Source organism: Kogia breviceps, chromosome 10 (assembly GCF_026419965.1).
Source record: "Kogia breviceps isolate mKogBre1 chromosome 10, mKogBre1 haplotype 1, whole genome shotgun sequence".
NCBI lineage: Eukaryota > Metazoa > Chordata > Mammalia > Artiodactyla > Physeteridae > Kogia > Kogia breviceps.
This window is the reverse complement of record NC_081319.1, coordinates 40809015-40833507: the sequence shown is the minus strand read 5'-3', so window position 1 is coordinate 40833507 and position 24493 is coordinate 40809015. Positions and strand designations below refer to the sequence as shown.

Genomic DNA, 24493 nt, shown 5'->3' with positions numbered 1-24493 from the left:
GACCTAAATGTAAGGTCAGATACTATAAAACCCTTACAGGAAACATGGGCAGAAAACTCTTTGACATAAATCGCAGCAAGATCTTCGATCCACCTCCTACAGTAATGAAAATAAAAATAAAAATAAACAAATGGGACCTAATGAAACTCAAGCTTTTGCACAGCACAGGAAACCATAAACAAAATGAAAAGACAACCCTCAGAATACGAGAAAATATTTGCAAACGAAGCAACCGACAAGGGATTAATCTCTAAAGCATACAAACAGCTCATGCAGCTCAATGTCAAAACAACAAACAATCTAATCAAAAAATGGGCAGAAGATCTAAATAGACATTTCTCCAAAGAAGAAATACAGATGGCCAAAAAGCACATGAAAAGATGCTCAACATCACCAATTATCAGAGAAATGCAAATAAGAACTACAGTGAGGTATTACCTCACACCGGTCAGAATGGCCATCTTCAAAAAAATCTACAAACAATAGGGCTTCCCTGGTGGTGCAGTGGTAGAGAGTCCGCCTGCTGATGCAGGAGACACGGGTTCGTGCCCCAGTCCAGGAAGATCCCACAGGCCACAGAGCGGCTAGGCCCGTGAGCCATGGCTGCTGAGTCTGTGCGCCTGGAGCCTGTGCTCCGCAACGGGAGAGGCCACAACAGTGACAGGCCCACGTACTGCAAAAAAAAATTTTTTTAAATTTAAAATCTACAAACAATAAATGCTGGAGAGGGTGTGGAGAAAAAGGAACCCTCCTACACTGTGGGTGGGAACGTAAATTGGTACAGCCACTATGGAAAAGAGTATGGAGGTTCCTTGAAAAACTAAAAGTAGAGCTACCATATGATCCAGCAATCCCACTCCTGTGCATATATCCAGAGAAACCCATCATTTGAAAAGATACATGTACCCCAATGTTCACTGCAGCACTATTTACAATAGCCAAGACACAGAAGCAACAGAGGAATGGATAAAGAAGATGTGGTGCATATATACGTTGGAATATTACTCAGCCATAAAAAAGAATGAAATAATGCCATCTGCAGCAACATGGATGCACCTAGAAATTGTCATACTGAATGAAGTCAGTCACACAGAGAAAGACAAATATCACATGATATTACTTATATGTAGAACCTAAAAAAAGGGTACAAATGAACTTATCAACAAAACAGAAATGGAGTTACAGATGTAGAAAACAAATTTATGGTCACTTGGGGTATGGGTGGGGGGATAAATTGGGAGATTGGGACTGACATATACACACCTCTATACATAAAACAGATCATTAATATGGATCTACTGTATAGCACAGGGACCTCTACTCAATACTCTGTAATGGCCTATACGGGAAAAGAATCTAAAAAAGAGTAGATATATGTATGTGTATAACTGTGCAGTACACTTGAAACTAACACAACATTGTAAATCAACTATACTCCAATAAAAATTAAAAAAAAAAAACAACTACCATATAATCCAGCAATTCCACTTCTGGGTATACATCCAAAGAAAATGAAATCACTTCTTGAAGAGGTATCTGGCATGTGTATGTTCACTGCCGCATTATTCATAATAGCCAAGCTATGGAAACAACCTAACTGTCCATTAACAGATAAATGGATAAGGAAGATGTGGGGGCGGGTATTGGAATATTATTCAGCCATAAGAAAGAAGGAAATCCTGCCATTTGCAAAACATGGAAGAACCTAGAGAACATGACAGTAAGTGAAATTAGCCAGAAAGACAAATACTGCATGATCTCTCTTCTATATGAAATCTTAAAAAGAAAAAAACAAGTGTCAAACTCATAGAAACAGAGTAGAATGGTGGTTACCAGGGCCTCGGAGAGATGGAGATATGCTGGTCAAAGGGTAGAAGGCTTAATTTATAAGATGAATAAGCTCTGAGGAATCTAACATAGAGCAGAGTGACTATAGTTAACAATACTGTTTGTACTTAAAATTTACTGAGAGAATAGACTACAAGTATTCTCACTATCAAAAAAAAAAAAGGTAACTGAGGTGATGGATGTATTAATTAACCTGATTGTGGTAATTATTTCACAAAATATACATATGTCAAATCACTATGTTGTATAATTTAAATATACACAATTTTATCAATTATACTTCAGTAAAACTGAAAAAATTAAATAAGAATAGACAAATGCCTGGCAAATATTTACATACATATTTACATTTAAAAATATACAGTAAGATACAGACGTCAACCATATATTTACAACCTTCTCCACCTCAAAGCTAAAACCAAGCCCAATGGGAACACATTAGAAGAATTCCCACTAACGTCAGTGGACAAACACAGCTATCTATGCACTTCACCACCACTATTTACTACTGTTGTGGAGGTACTACCTATCACAATTAGGCAACAGAAAGAAAACGTAGGTATACAACCGAGGGAAAAATGATTAAAGTATCATTATTTGCAGATAATATTATTATATACCTGAAAAATCCAAAAGAATCAACTGAAAACCTTTTATAGTTGATAAAAGAATCAGGTAAGGTGATGAAAATTAATATAGAGAAATCAGTGTCTTCACATACATCATCAACAAGTAGGTAGAAGACAAAATGCTTCAGCACTAAAAACAAAAAAAGACCTGAGAATAAACTTGACAAGAAATGTCAAGACATCTCTCAAAAATAAAAGAAGACTCAAAGAGAAAGGCATGCAATCTTCTTAGTGGGGAAGACATCATCAAAATGTCACTCTTCCTACATTAACCTAAAAATGTAACTTAGACCCAATAAAAACAAACAGGACTTTTAACTAGCAAAGTTATTTTAAAGTTCATATAGAAAAACATAAATAGCCAGGAAAGTTCTGAAAAATAAAGATAATGAATGAGAATTAACTTTACCAAATATCGAAACACGCTATAAAACTTGGGTAATTAAAACTGTGATAACAACACACTAAAACATGGATTAATGTATACAACAGAAAGTCCAGAAACAGACCCAAACGTACATGATATGTGGCAAAGTATATCATATGTCGTAAATGAAAGGGGATATTTAAACAAGTAGGAAAAAGATGAATTGTTCAATAACAGGTACTGCAAGAAATGGGTAGCCAATTGGGAAAAAATAATTAAGTTGGACCCACACTTCACACCAAAATAAATTCCAAATGGATAAAAGACTAAAAGGTAAAAAATGAAATAGAAAAAGTACTTTAAGAAACCACAGAACGGGGACTTCCCTGGTGGCACAGTGATTAAGAATCCGCCTGTCAGGGCTTCCCTGGTGGCGCAGTGGTTGAGAGTCCGCCTGCCTATGCAGGGGACGCGGGTTCGTGCCCCGGTCCAGGAAGATCCCACATGCCGCGGAGCGGTTGGGCCCGTGAGCCATGGCCGCTGAGCCTGTGCATCCAGAGCCTGTGCTCCGCAACGGGAGAGGCCACAACAGTGAGAGGCCCGCGTACCGTAAAAAAAAAGAATCCGCCTGTCAATGCAGGGGACACAGGTTCAAGCCCTGGTCTGGGAAGATCTCACATGCCGCAGAGCAACTAAGCCCGTGCGGCACAACTACTGAGGCTGCTCTCTATAGCCCGTGAGCCACAACTACTGAGAGCGCGAGCCACAACTACTGAAGCCTGCGCACCTAGAGCCCGTGCTCTGCAACAAGAGAAGCCACCACAGTGAGAAGCCTGCGCACCACAACAAAGAGTAGCCCCTGCTCTCGCAACTAGAGAAAGCCCACGTGCAGCAACAAAGACTCAACACAGCCAAAATTAAATAAATTTATTTTTTTAAAAAAAGAAACCACAAGATAATTTTTCATACTCTTCTACTAGGGAAAATCTTTCTAGGTATGACAGAGAGCCCAGAAGCCTTAAAAAGTCAATAAATACAACCCAATTAAAAACTAATTTTTTTCCATGACAAAACCATCCTAAGTAAAAAAATAAATAACAATCTATAAAAAATAACTGCAATTCATACCACTGACAAAGTACAAAGTTCCTTCATATATACGTAATTTTTACAAAATTAATTTTTAAAAAACCAAAGGCCAGTAGAAAAATAGGCCAAGGATACACACAGCTTTTTCACAGAAAACAGAAATGGTCCTTCAACCTGAAACTAAAACTACCCCTGAGTGTTCATTCTATTACTCTTAACTTTTCCACAGGCTGAACTAAGAAGTTTGGGGGGGGGGGGGGAATCTGCAGAGATAAACCATTTTTTCGCCTATCAAATTGGCAAAAACCAAACTGTGAGGTACCACAGTGTTGGTGAGGGTATGAATAAACAGGCACTGCCACACACGGCTGGGAGCATATGTAGACAAAACCTCTATGGATGTTTATCTGGTAAGAGTGATCAAAATCACAAAAGTACATACTCACCAACACAGCCTTCCTGCCTCAGGTGAGTAAATGGATAGGTGCACTTGGCCATGCATGGACTAATGCATATAGAACATTAGTCAATGGTGTCTGTGTTAGCAAAGTTTAAAACACCTTACATGTCCATCAATAAAGCTCAGGCTAAATAAATTAAGGTACATCCTGACAATGGAATATTATCCAGTTGTAAAAGACAATGAAAAAGTTCTTATGTATTGATAATGAACTATCACAAACAGAGGAAAAAGCAAGGGATATAGTGTGCTACTTTCATGTAAAAGAAAAGAGCTCTCAGGACTTCCCTGGTGGCGCAGTGGTTAAGAATCCGCCTGCCAATGCAGGGGACACAGGTTCGATCCCTGGTCCAGGAAAATCCCACATACTGCAGAGCAACTAAACCCGCGAGCCACAGCTACTGAAGCCTGCGTGCCTAGAGCCCATGCACTGCAACAAAGAGTAGTCCCCACTTGCCTCAACTACAGAAAGCCCGTGCACAGCAATGAAGACCCAACACAGCCAAAAATAAATAAATTTTAAAAAAGAAAGAAAGAAAGAAAGAAGCTCTCTGTGTATTCGTCTGTATTATGCACAGAAAGCCCTGAACTGACACTCGAGAACTTGTAACACTGGCTGCCTCTGGGGAAAGGATCTGGTGGCCAGGGGCAAGGTGGAAGGGAAACGTTCCCGGGTATACCCTGTTGTACCCTTTAAATTTTGTGCTATGTGAATGTAGTACTGCACTGAAAAGCTAAAATTAAAAAATAATGAAAGCCTCCCTGTAGGAGCAGCAGCCTTCTACTCTGAGCTTCTGTAACTGTATTTCCACACTGCTCTGTGTGCATTCTGACTTTCTCACCCTCCCTTGATTGAGTGTGGTCCCTCTTGGGAGGTCAAAGCTGAATCACCTTTGTTTCCCTAGAGCAGCCAGCACCTCATTTGGTGCCAAGAAGAAAGTCACTGTAGGTCTGTTCACTGTGCTAAACTAGTCCACTGGTGCAAACAATTCATCTTTGGGGGAAGTTGCTTTGCAAAGTGGACCAATGATCAGTACAGGAAATTCTGCTTCTCTAAGCATCAAAATTACCCAAATAAGCTGGAAGAATTTTCAGCAGACTAAATTAACAGTACTAAAAAAAGAAAGGAGTTTCAGTTAATGAGTGAAAGCTGATTTCAGAGAATTTGAAGCCTGAAAACACATATATTCAAGAGGATGACTACTGTCACATTTAGAATAATTGTGATGGCACAGCAATACCCATATTGAAGGAAGACTAAATTACACTGTTTGTGATGTTCGTCACAAATAACCATGTACAAGATACCAACCCTCTTCACAATTCAGCATCAACAAACATATTAAAGATTTTCATCCACAACGCCAGCTACCTACATTTTCATTCCCTTTTGACCTGGTCAGCAATGACTAACAAAGGGATTGAACTGACCACTGCTAAGAACATGGGCAAAGAATCTGTTTTAAAGCTAGAAACAACCCAGGAGCTCAATGGGGCAGCTTTGTCATTCCACAAGATAGGACCTTTGGTGCAGAGGTAGGGTGCCCTCAGCCTTGGTCCCAGCTGGCAGGAGCATGGCCAGGACCAGCCTCCTGCTCTCAGCCACAAATGGGCACATCCAAGCCACACAGAATGGTGGCCTCTTGCCTGGTTTCCTGACAGAAGTGTGGTCTGCTGGAAAGCAGCACGGTTCTTGATAGTTTACCCAAAAGTGAAGTTGTGACGAGTCTCTTATTTTATTACTATCTCAAGAGATTTTAATATAAATGCCACATGGAAGATGGTTCCATTCCAAACACAAAATATGAAAAAGACCTGTTTGTGAGGGGGATAGTGCCAAAGAGAGCCAAGAGATGAGGGTCACCTGGGGCCCTTCTCCTTGTAACAGTTTTTCAACAAACGGTGCTGGGAAAACTGGATAGTCACATGCAAAAAAACATTAAACTGGACCCTTACCTTACATCATATACAAAAATTAATTCAAAATGGATCAAAGACCTAAACAAAGAGCTAAAACTATAAAACTCTTAAAAGAAAACATAGGGCTTCCCTGGTGGCGCAGTGTTTAAGAATCCACCTGCCAATGCAGGGGACACGTGTTCGAGCCCTGGTCCGGGAGGATACCACATGCCATGAAGCAAATAAGCCCATGCGCCATTAACTACTGAGCCTGCGCTCTAGAGCCCACGAGCCACAACTACTGAGCCTGCATGCAACAACTACTGAACCCCACATGCCTAGAGCCTGTGCTCGGCAACAAGAGAAGCCACCGCAATGAGAAGCACGCGCACTGCAAGGAAGAGTAGCCCCTGCTTGTCGCAACTAGAGAAAGCCACGCACAGCAACGAAGAACCAAAGCAGCCAAAAATGAATAAATTTATTTTTTAAAAATGTTTTAAAAGAGAAAATACAGGGTTAAAAGCTTCATGATACTCGATTTTGAAAGGATTTCTTAGATATGACACTAAAAGCACAGGCAAAAGAAAAAACAGACAAATTAGAGTTCATAAAAACTAATCATTTTTGTACATCAAAGGAAACTATCAATAGAGTGAAGAAAACCCACATAATGGGAGAAAATATTTGCAAATCATATATCTAAGAAGGAATTAATATCCAGAATATAAGAAGAACTCCTACAACTCGGCAAACAAACAAGCAAACAAACCGGATTCAAAAATGGGCAAAGGGGACTTGAGGACACAGGGCGAGGGAAGGCTAAGCTGGGAAGAAGTGAGAGAGTGGCATGGACATATATACACTACCAAATGTAAAACAGATATCTAGTGGGAAGCAGCTGCATAGCACAGGGAGGTCAGCTCAGTGCTTTGTGACCACCTAGAGGGGTGGGATAGGGAGGATGGGAGGGAGACGCAAGAGGGAAGGGATATGGGGATATATGTATACGTATAGCTGATTCACTTTGTTATAAAGCAGAAACTAACACAACAATGTAAAGCAATTATACTCCAATAAAGATGTTTAAAAAAGAAATGGGCAAAGGACTTGAATAGGCATTTCTTTAAAGAAGATACACAAATGGCCAAAAAGTACATAAAAAGATGCTCGACATCACTAATCATTATGAAAATACAAATCAAAACCATAATGAGATACCATTTCACACCCACTAGGATGGCTCTTATTAAAAAAAACAAAAACAAAAAAATAACAAGTGTTGGAAAAGAAAAAAATGGACTTCCCTGGCAGTCCAGTGGCTAAGACTCCGCACTTCCAATGCAGGGGGTGCGGGTTTGATCTCACATGCTGCGTGGTGCGGGCAAAATATAAAATAAAAAGTGTTGGTAAGGATGTGAAGAAATTGGAACTTTTGTGCACTGCTGGTAGGAATGAAAAACGGTACAGCCCCTGTGGAAGACAGTTTGGCAGTTCTTCAAAAAGTTAAACATAAAATTACCATATGATCCAGCAATTCCTCTCCTGGGTATATATCCAAAGAACTGAAATTAGGGACTCAAACAGATATCTGTACAGATATCTTTACAGATATTTATAAACAGCATTATTCACAACAGGCAAAAGGCAGAAATTGCTCAAATATTCATTGACAGATGGAGAGATAAACAAAATGTGGATGTACGTACAACAGAATATTATTTGGCCTGAAAAAGGAATGAAATTCTACAACCTGGATGAATACTGGAAACATGTAAAGTGAAATAAGCCAGACACAAAAGAACAAATATAGTATGATTCCACTTATATGTAGGACCTAGAATGGGCAAATTCATAGAGGCAGAAAGTAGAATGGTGATTGCCAAGGCCTGGCAGGGAGGGGAGAATGGAGAGTTGTTTAATGGGTACAGAGTTTCTGTCTGGAATGATGAAAACGTTCTGGAAATGGAAAGTGGTGATGGCTGCACAACACTGTGAATATATTTGATGACACTGAATGCTACACTTAAAAATGGTTAAAATGGAGACTACCCTGGCAGTCCAGCAGTTAAGACTCTGTGCTTCCAATGCACGGGTTAAGACGTTGAATTTTGTTATGTATATTTTGCCTCAATAAAAAAATCACCAAATAATTTAAAAATACAATAATGAGAAGAGTGGATGATATAGATGAAACGAGTGCCCTCAAGTTAATGAGTAAATGACAGACATAAGTAAGTGATACATACACAATGGAATACTGCTCTCTGCTTTTGTGTTTATTTCAATTTTATGATAATAAACATTAATAAATAGAGAAGTCCTTTGTAATGTGCAAGGCCTTTTCCGAATTTATCCCTTTACAAAATTTAGCAACAATGAATACACAAGGATCAAAGATCTAAACTTAAGACTTAAAAGTATAAAAACTCTTAGAAGAGAACATAAGGCAAAAGCTTTATGACATTGGATTTGGAAATTCCTTGGTATACGACCAAAAGCAATGGCAACAAAAGAAAAAATAAACGGACTGAACTTCATAAAAATTTTTAGACTGTGTGTATCAAAAGATACTATTGAGGACTTCCCTGGTGGTCCAGTGGGTAAGACTACGCTCCCAATGCAGGGTGGCCAGGTTTGATCCCTGGTCAGGGAACTAGATACCGAATGCATGCCGCCACTAGGAGTCCGCATGCTGCAACTAAGAAGTCCACATGTGACAATGAACATCCCACATGTTGCAGCTAAGACCCAGCACAGCCAAAATAAATAAATACATAATTTTTAAAAGTAAACACAAATAAAAATTTTTTAAAAGATACTATCAACAGGGAATTCCTTTGTGGTCCAGTGGTTAGGGCTCCGCACTCTCAGTTCTGAGGGCCCGGGTTCCATCCCTGGTTGGGGAACTAAGATCCCATAAGCCATGCAGCATGGCAAAAAAAAACACCAAAAACCTATCAAAAGAGTAAAAAGGCAACCCACAGAATGGGAGAAAATACTTACAAATCATACATCTGATAAGGGATTAATATATAGAATATACAGAAAAGTCCTAAAACTCAACAACAAAAAAACAATCTGATTAAAAAATGGGCAGAGGACTTGAATAGACATTTCCCCAAAGATATACAGATGGCTAATAAAGACATGAAAAGATGCTCAACATCACTAATCACTAGGGAAATGCAAATCAAAATTACAATGACTCAGTAGCAACCACTGAAAATACCTCAGAAATATTAATAAAATAGAGCTTGCTCTGCACCTAGGACAGTGTTAGTGCTAGAGCTGCTGGTATAAAAAAACCACTGAACTATATCTAACCGGACTACTTCCCATTTATAAACATTCAAGAAGGCAGGATTTAGCAATCTAAAGTGAGCAGGGGGCCAGTAATTTGAAACAATGTACAATCAATACTAGGTTGTGTGGTTCAGAATATAAACTCATAACTTCTTTCTTTAGGTGAATTAAAGCAGATCCTTAAATACACACTGCTGCTACCTTAAATAAATTTATTAGAAATCTCTTCTGTAGTTTCTTTCATCCATTTTATAAAGTGTACAAGCACAAATATAAGGCAGTATTTGCCATTTAAATTATGAAAAGAATTTTAAAAGGTTTTAAGGCCAAATTGAGCATATGAACTTCAAGAATATTAATAAAATGGTCAACTCTGTAATTATATTTAATTGTTAAATTCCTTATGCTATAAATTTTATTATTTTTTAAAAAAATATTTATTTATTTTTGGCTGCCTCAGATCTTAGTTGCAGCGTGTGGGCTTAGTTGCCCTGCGGCATGTGGGATCTTAGTTCCCTGACCAGGGATCAAACCCACATCACTGGAAGGTGGATTCTTAACCACTGGACCACCAGGGAAGTCCCTATAAATTTAAAAATACACATGTAAAATGAGATTTAGAAATGCTGCTCTTTTCTAGGCTCATATTTTTCTAGAGTACACTTTCACTCCTGCCTTAGTTATTGAAGATATCTTTCTGAATCAATGTGTCGTAACTACTCATTTGTATAATAACATTAAGAAAGTTATTCTTAATTTGAATACTAATCAAGGGATAATATTTTAATGTTCTGGAGACTTTATTTTCACATATTATTTGTTAAATGCTGGACTATATTATGAAAATGTTTTCAAGAAATCATTTTAAGTACACAGATCAGCGTTTCTTACAGGTAAAATGCTAAAATAAGCTTCCTATAATAGGTACAGGTGTTATTTTTGAGTTTTGTACAATATTACAAATTAACAACACAAAAAATGTTTAATTTATTCAACAAATATGTTCACACAAATTTGGCAGGATTTTAGAAACTCTATATTTGAGAAAAGATCTGGTTCACTTACATTACGTAGACTGTATTATCCTTTCATAGCATTAGGTGCCTGGTACTTTAAATCTGTGACAAACCATGACAAATTTTTAAAGAGGAATTATTATTGTAAAATGAAGAATTATGTATTTCTAAATGCTGTATTGCTGTAAATTTAACTGATAAAGCTCTGCTTATCTAGAGTTTTGAAGAAATATCCTCTCTTCAGTTAAACATTTTCATAATGGAATGATGTAAACTGAAGTGATAAACAGTATTATTAAAATAAAATGTTTATATATAAAAAAACCAAAAAAAGAAGAAAGTTATTCTTAAAATTTATTCTCAGTGAATAGTTGAGATCTGTACTAAGCAACCACTTTCTGTGTTGATTTTAAGTGATCTTTAAAAAACTTCTTAGCAAAAAACCAAAAAACTACAAGGAGAGATACCACCTCATACCCATTACAATGACTACTATCAAAAATCCCAGAAAATGGGACTTCCCTGGTGGCACAGTGATTAAGAATATGCCTGCCAATGCAGGGGACACGGGTTTGATCCCTGGTCCAGGAAGATCCCACATGCCGCGGAATAACTAAGCCCGTGCACCGCAGCTACTTACTGAGCCTGCGTTCTAGAGCCCACATGCCACAACTACCAAAGCCCATGTGCCCTAGAGCCCGTGCTGTGCAACGAGAAGCCACCACAATGAGAAGCACACGCACCACAACGAAGAATAGCTCCTGTTCACCACAACTAGAGAAATCCCACATACAGGAATGAACACCCAATGGAGCCAAAAACAAAATAAATAAAATAAATTTAAAATAATAATAATAAAGCTTAAAAAAAGACAGAAAACAACAAGTGTTAGCAAGGATGTGGAGAAACTGGAACCCTTGTACGCTGCTGGTAAGAATATAAAACGGCACAGCCTCCGTGGAAAACAGTATGGTGGTTCCCAAAAAATTAATCATAGAATTACCATCCAGCAATTCCACTTCCATACTGGCACAAGAGAACTGAAAACAAGGACTTGAACAAATATGTGTATACCCATGTTTATAGCAGCATCATTCACAACAGGTGGAAACAATTCAAATGTCTGTCAACGGATGAATGGATAAACAAAATGTGGTATATACATGGAATATTATTCAACCTTAAAAAGTAAAGAAATTCTGATACATGCTACAACATGCTTGAACCATGAGGATATTATGCTAAGTGAAATAAGCCAGCCATAAAAAGATTAATACTGTATAAGTCCACTTATACTTAGAGTAGTCAAAATCATAGAAAGTAGGATGGTGACTGCCAGGGACTTAGGAGAGGAGAAATGAGGAGTTATTGTTTAATGGGTACAGAGTTTCAGTTTTGCAAGACGAAAAGAGATATGGAGAGAACGGTGTTGATGTTGCAAAAAAAATTATGAATGTACTTTTAATACCACTGAACTGTACACTTAAAAATGGTTAATATGCTAAGTTGTGTATTTACCACAATTTTAAAAATGAACAATAACAAAAAAGAATTAGTACATAGGAGGGGGCAAGGGAAAGCAGGGCTCAGAGGGATTCAAGTGTACGAAAAAAATGAAAGGAAATAGATGAGAACATAAATTTGGCTACAAGAATGTAATGTTTAGAATAGAGATGAAATGTGTTATATATTTTATGGTAAAATTTGAGAGAAAGAGCAAAACATCTAGCTGTAAAAAAAAAAAAAAAAAAAGTTATATGCCAGAAGTAAGGTTAATACAGAAAGCACAAGCCAGAGGACTGAATATAAAAGAGACTCTGAGCTCCCTAGAGGCCAAGGCAAAGAGGGAACCATTTTGACACAGTTCACAGTATGGTTTAATCAAACCAATGGCCCAATGGTTCAGAAGAGGCATGAGCATTCCAGGCACTGGACCTGAAGGAAATTTCTAATTGGCCTCCAGATTTTCTTGGGGACTTCTAATATAGATCTCAACGCAAGCTGATGGGGCCATGCAAAGTGAGTTTAGTTAAAACAAAAACAAAACAACTGGAAGGAGGCCAGAAATATGCTGCTTCCTAATGATCCACTTTCATCCAAAGACAAAACATTGCCTAAAACAGGTACATTGAAGCATGTTCCAGCACAATCCCATGGATGTCCTTTACCAAAGTTGAGCTCAGGATAGCTTTTGGGAGGTGAAGAATTCAAGATTATCCTCCCTGACAAGAATATGAGATGCAATGTTCTCTGTTGCCTGCTGAAGGAAGGCAGGTCTTGATGTTTCTAACAGTCACTGTCACTGGGGTGACAACCAAGAAGAATGAATGTCAAACCGAACCACGGCTCATACCTGAAAGAAGATAACTAATCACCCCATGGAGATGAGGTGGCATAAATACAGGCTGGTAGAGGGAAGGAGTGGGTAGGCCAGCTTGGGGCAGATCATGAGAGTGGGGAGCTACTGAAGATTGTTGAAGAGGAGAGAAACGATGATTGAAGACTTCCTGAGTGACAATGCAGTCTTCTGAAAGGTGCAAATGAAGCCCACGCCAAACTGTGAGCAAGGCTGCTCAAAGACAAAGTCATTGGAAAACATAAAAATAAATGAGAGAGGACTTCCCTGGTGGTCCAGCCATTAAGATTCCGCGCTCTCAATGCAGGGGGCCCAGGTTCAATCCTTGGTCAGGGAACCAGATCCCGTGTGCCACAACTAAAGACCCCACATGCCGCAACTAAGACCAGGCGCAGCCAAATAAATAAATAAATATTTTTTAAAAAAATAAATAAATGAGGGCTTCCCTGGTGGTGCAGTGGTTGAGAGTCTGCCTGCTGATGCAGGGGACACGGGTTTGTGCCCTGGTCCAGGAAGATCCCACATGCCGTGGAGCGGCTGGGCCCGTGAGCCATGGCCACTGAGCCTGTGCATCCGGAGTCTGTGCTCCGCAACGGGAGAGGCCACAACAGTGAGAGGCCCGCGTACCGCAAAAAATAAATAAATAAATAAATAAATAAATAAATAAATGAGAGCTCATGTTTTTAAAAATCCAAAAATGTTCTAGAATAGTTTTATACATGAAAAAATGTTCACACAACAGAAAATGGATACAAAACAGTATGATCTCATTATACAAAGAGAGAACAAGAGAATGAGCAAGAAAGAAGCCTGAGAAGAAGTCTGCTAGTGGTTACCACTGGTATTACAGACAATTGAAATGTGTGAGTGTGCATGTGTGTGTATGTGCGCGCCTATTAATTTTTATTCAACCTGGGTGACTCAAATTTAAAAAAAAACTCTAATTCCTCAAAAACCTTAGAAACTTCAGGGAAAACAAATAGCACTATAACTGAGAATACAATCTTAATTATGACATCATCTAAAAATAAAAAGGAAATTGACTAAAAACAAGAGCCAGTTATGTACAGATCTTCCTCAATTTACAATGAAGTTACATACTAATAAACCCATCCTAAGTTGAAAATATTGTAAGTCGAAAATGTATTTAATACACCTAGCCTGCTGAACATCATAGCTTAGCCTAGCCTACCTTAGATGTGCTCAGATTACTTATGTTAGTCTACAATTGGGCAAAAGCATCTAACACAAAGCCCATTTTATAATAAAGTGTTGAATATCTCATGTAACTTATTGAATACCATACTGAAAATGAAAAACAGAATGACTGTCTGAGTAAAGAATGGCTGTAAGTGTATCAGTTGTTTACCCTCATGATTGCATGTCTGACTGGGAGCTGTGGCTCGATGCTGCTGTCCAGCATCACAAGAAAAAGCATGTACCGCACGCATATCATTACCCCAGAAAAGATCAAAATTCAAAATCTGAAGTATGGTTTCTACCGAATGCATGATTGCTTTGGCACCGTCATATCGTGGAAAAACTCTAAGCTGAATCATCATTAATTCGGGGACCAACCATACTTGGCAAAACTACACCATAAGACTAACTGATGCTGGGGACTTCCCTGGTGGTCCAGTGGCTAAGATTCCACACTCCCAATGCAGGGGGCCTGAGTTTAATCCCTGATCAGGGAACTAGATCCCACATGCTGCAACAAAAGATCCCGCATGCCACAACTAAAAAAAAAAGATTCCACATGCCGCAACTAAAAAGATCCCGTATGCCACAATGAAGATCTCGCGTGCTGCAACTAAGACCCAAAGCAGCCAAATAAATAAATAATTTAAAAAAAAAAAAAAAAAAAAGACTGAAGCTGATGAGATTCAGAGTGAAACATGAAAGCACTGACATCGTACTCTGGTTTTAGAGCCATGGCTCTCAAAGTGTAGTTCCCCAGGCCAACAGTAGCAGCACCTGGTAACTTGTTTGTAATTCAAATTCCAGTGCCTACCTCTCACCTATGGACTCTGGAGGTGGGGTTAAAACAATCCCTCCAGGTAATTTTAATTCACACTAATGTTTGAGAACCTAGTTACAAAGTAATGATAACTCATCTGGATAAAAACAGCTTATATTTATTTTTTATTTTATTTTATTTTTTTAAACATCTTTATTGGAGTATAACTGTTTTACAATAGTGTGTTAGTTTTTCCTTTACAACAAAGTGAATCAGTTATACATACACATATGTTCCCATATCTCTTCCCTCTTGCATCACCCTTTCTCCCACCCTCCCTATCCCACCCCTCTAGGTGGTCACAAAGCACAGAGGTGATCTCCCTGTGCTATGCGGCAGCTTCCCACTGGCGATCTAATTTACATTTGATAGTGTATATATGTCCCTGCCACTCTCTCACTTCATCACAGCTTACCCTTCCCCCTCCCCATATCCTCAAGTCCATGCTCTAGTAAGTCTGTTTTATTCCCGTCCTACCACTAATCTCTTCATGACATTTTTTTTCCCTTAGAGTCCATATATATGTGTTAGCATACGGTATTTGTTTTTCTCCTTCTGACTTACTTCACTCTGTATGACAGACTCCAGGTCTATCCACCTCATTACAAATAACTCAGTTTCATTTCTTTTTATGGCTGAGTAATATTCCATTGTATATATGTGCCACATCTTCTTTATCCATTCATCTGTTGATGGACACTTAGGTTGCTTCCATGTCCTGGCTATCGTAAATAGAGCTGCAATGAACATTTTGGTACATGACTCTTTTTGAATTATGGTTTTCTCAGGGTATATGCCCAGTAGTGGGATTGCTGGGTCGTATGGTAGTTCTATTTGTAGTTTTTTAAGGAACTTCCATACTGTTCTCCATAGTGGCTGTATCAATTTACATTCCCACCAGCAGTGCAAGAGGGTTCCCTTTTCTCCACACCCTCTCCAGCATTTATTGTTTCTAGAGTTTTTGATGATGGCCAATCTGACCGGTAAAACAGCTTATATAATTAGGAAAATATACTTCTTGCTCAAAACCCATTCTGTTATTTTAACCTAAACTCCTAAACAAACACTAATCTATTCAATTGTGAAATGATAAGCTAGAAGATGACAAAGATATTTTTTAATTAGGTATAATTCTGGAACCGCTCATTTTGAAATAATGTACTAACCACTGCAGTGGAATGAACTGAAGAATCTAGTTTGTAAAAAATGATAAGGAATCAACGTATTTGAAATTTCAATACTTAGATGATTTGAAAATACTCTAAAGTTGGGAAATAGTGCAAATACGACTATTACAACTGCCATATTTGTGAAAACTGAATAGTCTCTCTGGCTTCAGACTGAATTAACATGTTTAAAATAGAAAAGGTTCAACAACAAAACTGTAACAACTTTTTTTTTTTTGGCCGCACTGCGTGACTTGTGGGACCTTAGTTTCCTGACCAGGGATTGAACCAAGGCCCTCAGCAGTGAAAGTGCAGAGTCGTAACCACTGGAACGCCAGGGTATTCCCCCAAATTTTAACTTCTGAAGGGCTTTATCAGTCACTATAGTGTCAAAAGTAAGAGCGCTACTATATTTGAGACGTAAAGACTATTGAAAAAAAAAAAAAAAAGACTATTGAAATACCAGATCCTCTTTCACACTCAGACTGCAATTTCTAAAATAATTTATAATTGGTTATTAATATGAAATACACTTTCTCTGATTATGTGGAATTACACTGAACTTCACTAGACTTCCAGCTTAGGAACAAATGGGACAAATAACACTTCACATATTTTATGAATTCAGAAAATGCTAAATATCAAATAAATCAGTGGTTTCTTAATATTTTTTGATTATGAATCCCCAACAACAAAAATTCAAGTACATATCCCCAATATACATATACTTAAACATAAATTATATATATGTACTACTGTGATAATACAGAGTGTACATTATAAAATACTAAATAAAAATTAAATAAGGCTGAAATAAACACAAAGATTCGTTTTAATTTTTTTTCCTGAGACCCACGTGCACCCTTGGTGCTTACACATACACACACCCCTCTTTGGACTCTACTGCAAAGCTGCATGGCCCAGCAACCCTGCAAACATTCTCAGGCAGTGCCCCTGACCACTCAAGGGGAAGCTGTCAAACACAGTGACCAAATGAATGTCTCCTTCCTGCAGAGTTCCAACATCTCTGACTCAAGTCTGTGACACTGGGTTCCTTCCTTCACCCCAACACCCTTCTCTGCTACCTTTCACTTGGTAGGCAGTGGAGAAGACTGTGAAGCCAGCAGGTCCAAGAACAGCATAAAAGCATGGACTCTGTTTTCAGACAAACCTGGGTTTCCACCTGGCCTCAGCTTCTAAGTCACTAGGTGACCCAGAGCCAGTCAGATAACATCTCTAAAACTAATCGGTTAAGGAGGTGATAACAGTGTCATCGCCCCTGATTATTATGAAGATTAAGTGAGATACGCTGTTATGAGAGCACCTAGCACAGAATCTAGACAGCCCAAGTGCTGGATAAATATTTTACCCAGAATTATTACTTCAGGCGCCAAAAGAAGTCACCTGGACTTTGCTTCAGTGGCCAACTCAGGAAGGGAGCAAGTTACAGTGGAAGTAGCTAGGTGGTGCAGTTCAGTAGACCTGGTTTGAAGGCCTGATCCCCAATGCCAAGCTGGGTGACACTGGCAACCCAGTTTCTCTATGAGGGGGAGTCTTCTCATCTGCTTAATGGGAGCGATGACACAAACTGTACATGAAGTACCTATCGGAGCCAGTAAAACTAACACTGGTGGCCACCAAATGGCCACTGATGGTGAGGGTAAACAAATAACACATAAAAACCTAAATTTCATTCCAGGGTCCTTGGGACACATTCATGTATACACTAAGACAATAAGCATCCCCTAAAGTCTACCACCAAATGTTAATAAATGCATGTGTACTGAACCCCACAGGTATGGTTCATTTCCCAACTGGACAGTTTACTTGTTCATATATGACCTCAAGCAATTCACCATCTTTATGTCTCCATTTTTCTATGCATAAACTAGGAATAGTAGACTTTTTTTTTTTTTTTTTTTTGCGGTACGCGGGCCTCTCACTGTTGCGGCCTCTCCCGTTGCGGAGCACAGGCTCCGGGCGCGCAGGCTCAGCGGCCATGGCTCACGGGCCCAGCCGCTCCGCAACATGTGGGATCTTCCCGGACTGGGGCACGAACCCGTGTCCCGTGCATCGGCAGGCAGACTCTCAACCACTGCGCCACCAGAGAAGCCCAGTAGTAGACTTTTTATACCCACCTCGCGACAGTAAACTAATCTAGATGATAGGCGCGGGGGACCTAAACCAGTGATTATAAAGCACATGGAGACCTCTGGAGAGGTAGTTATTGCCACAATAGCAAAAGAAAAGAGAGCTCTCAAACACCAGACGCGTTCATAATAAATGAGAATTAATTCTTTCAATTTCAATAAATCACCAAAAGAATGAGTGTGGAGATATATTTAAATATACTTTGTGTTTTTTACATCGTGTACCCCGGGGAATGCTGCAAATATGTAAAACACCTAAAACCTAAATTCTATCAACATACATTAAAAAGATATAGGTCGTCAATTAGAGGAACACCTAAAATACTCTCAGTCACCCTTATAAAGGCTTCAGTGTTTAGCACAATACCCTGAAATGGCAGCACCGCAATAAGGACACTGCATAACCAAACTTCACAAACGTTTGTTCAGAAACACACTCAAAGCTATGTATCATTAAAGAAACCTTTAAGTCCTCTTCACAAAAATTATTACAAAATCCTCAAAAGGAGTTTAGTCACCCAGCTCTGTCACCACAGAAGGTGGGGCAGTTAGTGACACGAAACAGGGCAAACTCCTGCCAGGAGGGGACTCACTGCTCCCCTAGGCCACGAGAATTTCCACCTGTACAACTACCTACGGCTCAAACAGTCTGGATCCCTGGCTCCCTGCAGCTAATGCTATCCTGACGTTAGGATCCTGCATGATGAACGGAGGTAATAAACCACCTAGAATAAACAGAGGCAACATCAGGGAGCAATGTTTAGGTCTGAGCGAAAGAGAAAACTAGAAACCAAGCAAAACCCAGCAAAGAAGCTACGTGTGGCCTCTCACTCAGATCTTGCAAAGGAGGCAGGTGCGGACAGCGTGCTCTCTCCTCCGCACTCCGGAAAAACCAGACAGCCCAAAAGCAGGTTCTAGAACCGGCATCTTCCCAGGGGACGGCGGGGCCAGTGGGGGAAACAGCGCGACCCCCTCTCAGGCCAGTGGTCCCCGGGGCCAGGCGGAGGGCTGCGGGCGCGCGGTTGGCCCGGACAGGGGCGCGGCCAGGGTGGGATTGGGGACGCGGCAACCTGGCCCCCTCTCTGGCTACAGTCTCTCAGCCCGGCCCGCACGGCTGCTGGACAGCGCCCACGCCGGCGCGCCAGTGCCCCCGGCGGCCCCCATCCCGGAACTCCCCGGGTCGCGCAGCTGGAGGCCCGAGCCGGGCCCGCGGGCGGACGCTGTGGGGACGCGCGCAGCGGTACCTGTGGCGGCAACAGCTCTCGGGCGGCGGCGGCGGCGGCGGCGGCGGTGGCGGCGGCGGGGACGGGGGCGGGGCGCGGCGTGCGCGCTCCCGGCCCGCGCGGTCCGGGCGTGGCGCCCGCCCTCTCTCTCCCGGCCACCAAGCGCCCGCGCAGCTCTCCGCCCCTTCACCTCTCACCTCCTACCTTTCCCCTCCCGCCCCCGCCCCCGCCGTCCTTCGCATGTGCTCCCAGTGGCGTGCGCATGCGTGGTCGAGCCCCCAACCGCGGCTCCCGCTCGCCCCCTGGTGGACACCGGTCACACGACCCCTGGGGAGAGGTCTGGGGTGGGGCGGGACCCGGCGAGGCGGACCGCGAAGCTAGGACAGAGCCTTGAGTAGAGCACCACAGCTTTTAACATGTTCCGCGGAATTAGCAAGAACACGCACAGGCTGCCCATGTTCCTTGTTTCATAACAGCGAAAAACTAAAAGCAGCCAAGATATACAACAAATGCAGATGGGTCGAATAAATTATGTCCATAAACTGGATTTCCTTAAGGCCTTTTAAAAGGGTAAGTTTTATGAATACTTAACTAATGTGGAAAGATGTTCTTGAAAGAATGTTCAAAATGAGCTGTAGGGTATGAGTTTTGTTAATAACAATCCAAGAAGGGTCTGGGGCAATGCTGATGTGTGGTCGGTGGATATCTCTGGGTGGAGGATTAAGGTGTTAGGATTTTTCCATTTGCTCATGGGCATGTAACCATCCTCTACATGGAACACATATTTGTTGTAATAGCAACAGCTATGTCCATCGAGTGTTTACTCTTCACCAGGTGCTTGAAACCAAGTCCCCCTAAAACCGAGTTCCTCTGCCGGGTTTATTATTATCCTCTCTACCCAAAATGTTACTCCCTTTCTTGTCCAATACATGTTTCCCTCAAGACTGAGGAGTAGCAGAGAAAAGGGGGCATTGAAACCGAGCAGGACCCTGTGGGGCCCTCCTATAAGCAGATAAGTTAGGGGGTCCCCGGAGAAGGAGAACCAGGAATGGCTTTCATGATATTTTGTGATCTAAGCCTGGCCACAATGCTTGCCCTTGAACAGGTCTTAGTAATTAATGATCTAAGGGATGAAAGGGATGCAGGAACAGAGAAAAGGCAATCAAACAATAGTGCAGTGATACAGCAGAGTTCTAGTTCCTCCTCAAGGGATACACACAAAGTGTATCTTTCAGTTCTGCAAGAACCAAGGCCCCCATCCAGGTGGAGGACAGAATGATAATGTTGACCCTCCTGACTTCAATCAACTAAAGCTTGGACTCTGTCGACCTTTGCTCCAATTCTATGTTGAATTCTCTTGTGCTTAAAGCCCCTTCATGAATATGCATGTACCCTTAGCTTAAAACTTCCCCAATTTTGCTGTTCAGGGAGACGCTGCTTTGGGAAAGATCCCTGGTGTTCTCCTTACTTGCTGCGAGTAATAATCATTCCTTCTCCCAATCTTTGGCTTGGTTGTGTCTATTGGCTTGATACCCACCAAGAGGCGAGCCCAGTTTTCAGGTAACACTCCCAGGTAGCAAAGCCTTTCCGCGTCCCCGTTTCTTGTTTGTAGGAAAAAGGCTTCAGCTTCCTTGACCTTCCCTGAGTTCCAAAGGGCAAATTCAAAGTTACTAATCAAGGAAGTGAGGGAATGCAGAAACAAGTGAAAACAATCCTAGTTCCTCCTGAGGAATTTATGTAACATTATATAACTTTGAGTTCTTCTACTGGAACTAAGGCCCCCACCCAGTGGAGGATAATAACTTCAGGTTGAGCACAAGATTCCTGGAACACCACCCTGCAGCCCTCACCCCAATTTTGCCTATACAAACTCTTCCCTGAAAACCATCAGGGAGTTCAGGTCTTTCGAGCACGAGCTGCCCATTCTCGCGTGGCCCTTGGAATAAACCTTTCTCTGCTCCAAACGCCTACGTTTCCATTTGTTTGGCCTCACTGTGCGCCCAGCACATGAACTTCGGTTGGACCACATGCTGAGCTGAGCACTTTGCACATGTCCTCTCATCTGACCTTCCTGAAAACCCCAAGGTAAGTCTCGTTACCTGGTCTCACAAGAGAAGGGGAGGCTTTGCCCAAGTTGAGGGTGCAGGTCCCAGCGGGCCCAGTGCTGGCCCATCCTAGGACGCTGCCCCATCCTGGGACGCTGCCTGTGGTGATTGCCTGTGGGCCAGCCCAGGGGACCTTGATCACACCACCCCATGTACTCGTGAACACAGGTCTCAAGTGTCAGGGGGCAGCCTCACCCCACCCTGCTGCCCTGGGCATGCTCCCCTCAGCTTACCCGCACCCACCCTGGTGCTATATGGATATGGCAGATAGATCCTGTTCCTGCCCTTGAGGGTGGCAGCACTGGGGTTGCATAAAGGGCAGATATAATCAGAGTGCAAGGCTAAAATCAGAGGTGGCCCTTCAGGCAGCTCCAGCCACCTCACCCTTCACAGGCGTTCTTCACAGCTTTTTCCCATCAACCCTGTTCCAAATTCTCCAAAGTCTTGCCCTCCTCCTTGCCCACCACAGTACTATCATGGTAAAATTAAACAATAATGGTGTTGGGCTGTACCCCACAGGCCTACAAGCCCTGTGCTTGCCCAGCTTCAAGACCGAAGAAAGAGCCCAGAGTCAGCAACAGAGACGTCCGTGGTGTAATGGATGGGGGAACTTACACAGCTGAAGCAAGGTCCTGGAGCGACACCCCCACTGTGTGCGGTGGACGGTGGACAGGACATGGCGGCAGTCTTCACTCCCAAGTGGAAGGAGAGGTTACCAGTTATAAGGGAATTGATGTCAGGTGGGCTCATTAGGTACCAGGGAAACCAGCAGAGGGGCACCACCCGTTTGATAAGAATAATCACCAGCTGGGGTGGGGGCAGGAGCGTAGGAAGGTCAGTCAGGTGCATAAGATATAGGTGAAGCAGGCACTGGTTGGGCAGGGGAATGTACAGAGAGCAAGAGAGCAGCCATCTTGAGTAGCCTGACCATACAGGTGGGGACAACTGACCTTGGCTCAGAGTGACCTTTAAGATTTTGCCCTGTATTCAGAGTTGGCTTTTGGCTTTAGATGAGAATGTTTATAAAGGAAGAACTCTTTTTTGTTATTTTTAAATTAGAGAGGCAACAACAGAGAACAGTGTGGGGAGCCTTACCTACACCCATTATCTCACATCACTCCGTGTCTGATCCCTTGCAGTGCCATCATCCGGCCCCTCAGAAAACTTGGGCAAAAAGGACCTCAGATCTCTGTCACCAGTTTTTCCTTCTCTCTCCACTGCCTCATTCCTTTTGGCAAATATAAAGTCTACCCAATTTTTTTAGTTTTCTGAGTGAATGTCACCGTGCAGACCAAGTCCCAGTTTCTTCCCTTTACTGTCAAGTTCCTACAAAGAATGCAGTTCCAAGCTTCCCTTACAGCAGAGTCACCTTGGGGAATGTTTAAAGTGAAGTCGGATTCTCCCTGAGCACCACCCCAGGCCCACTGGACCAAAGTCTTCTCTCCAGAGATTGCTGGAGACCTGTCTTTTCACAACCCCTACCACAGGGAGTTAGCTAGACTGTCTTTTGGGCACTCCTGTCACCCTCACCACTCCCCGTCCCCTCCCCACCCAACCATTTCACCCACCGTGTGTTTACGGGGGAATGACGCTCAACAAGCTCTGGATACCTTCCCCCCAAAACAAGGGCCTCCAAAACTGACAAGCACTTAAGTGCCTCTGTGCCTTGCAGCACTATCAAGAGTCCCCCACTGCACAAGAACCACTGGGGACCCTCTGAGGAACCTAAGGCTCATGGGACCGAGGTGAATCCACTACTGAATGTCCCCCGTGAGCTGAATGAAGTGGCCATGATTTTAGGGCTTTTCCAACAATTTATGATGAAAACATAGGGAAAAGCTGAAAGAACCATACAGTTAACAACTATATATTCTAGATTCTACAACTATGAATGTTTTGCTTAGTATCACGTTTTTCTTAAAAAAAAAAAAACCAAAAAACCTTTATCCACCTATCCATCTTATTTGTTATGCATATCCAGGTAAGTTGCAGATACCTAATTTTAGTTTTTATAACTCAACACACAACCTAAAAGTTGACTGAAAAACAACACAAAACCTAAAAGTTGAAAATGGTGTATTACTTGCGGACATTATTGAGGACTATAGCCTGAAAACAGCCTCTCAGATAGCTCTGAGGAACTGTTTCAAAGAGGTAAGGGAGGAGCCAGGATATATAGCAGTTTTTGCTGGGGGGTGGGGGAAGTAGTCAAATATCCAAAAAACTACTGCTAATCACAAAAACAGATATCTCAAGTATGGGAAGACGCAAGAGTCGGCTCATTGAAATCATTCCTTTGATAAGCATCTTAACTATGAGGGGCATCCATCCTGAATGCCCCTCGGGGTGCACGGTTGTTGGGAGGCAGGCAGCTGCGGTGGCTGATGCCTTGATGGTGGGCAACATGTGTTGTTTACTGAAAAGGTCGGCAATATTTTTTTGTCTTCAAGCTCCATTTTGCCCTAACTAGCCAAAGCTCAACCTTACTTCAGATTGCTCCCCACGGTAAATTCAAAATTTAAAAAAAAAAACTAAATGGAGCTTAGAGATCATCCAGAAGTGATAACAATTCCCAGTTCTTGGGATTCCATGCTGGGCCAAACCTCAGGACAATCTTGAAAAATAGGGGCTGGGTCTATTTCACAGATGAAGCAGACTTCCTTGAGAGGTGAAGAGATTTGCCCAAGGTCACTCTGATAACTGACCAAGCAGGCCACCACAGGACTCTGGGTTCCAGCCCACTGCCCAGCCACCTCAGCCTGTCATGGACACAGAGAAGGGTGTTTCACAATGATAGGGCTCTGTCCTTGCAATCACTTGCACTAACACTCATGCTCACCCTGAATTAAGCATTAGTGATAG

General features: G+C 41.7%; 1 protein-coding gene across 2 annotated transcripts in view; it reads right to left on the bottom strand.

Moving 5' to 3' along the window:
* The window catches only part of SCAP (SREBF chaperone), a 90680-nt gene extending 71059 nt beyond the window's left edge, over nucleotides 1-19621 (bottom strand). For both annotated transcript variants that reach the window (XM_059076985.2, XM_059076986.2), the window contains exon 1: nucleotides 19548-19621. The gene's annotated coding sequence lies outside the window, so the exon portion shown is untranslated. The remainder of the gene's footprint in view (nucleotides 1-19547) is intronic.
* Nucleotides 19622-24493: the final 4872 nt, after the last annotated feature.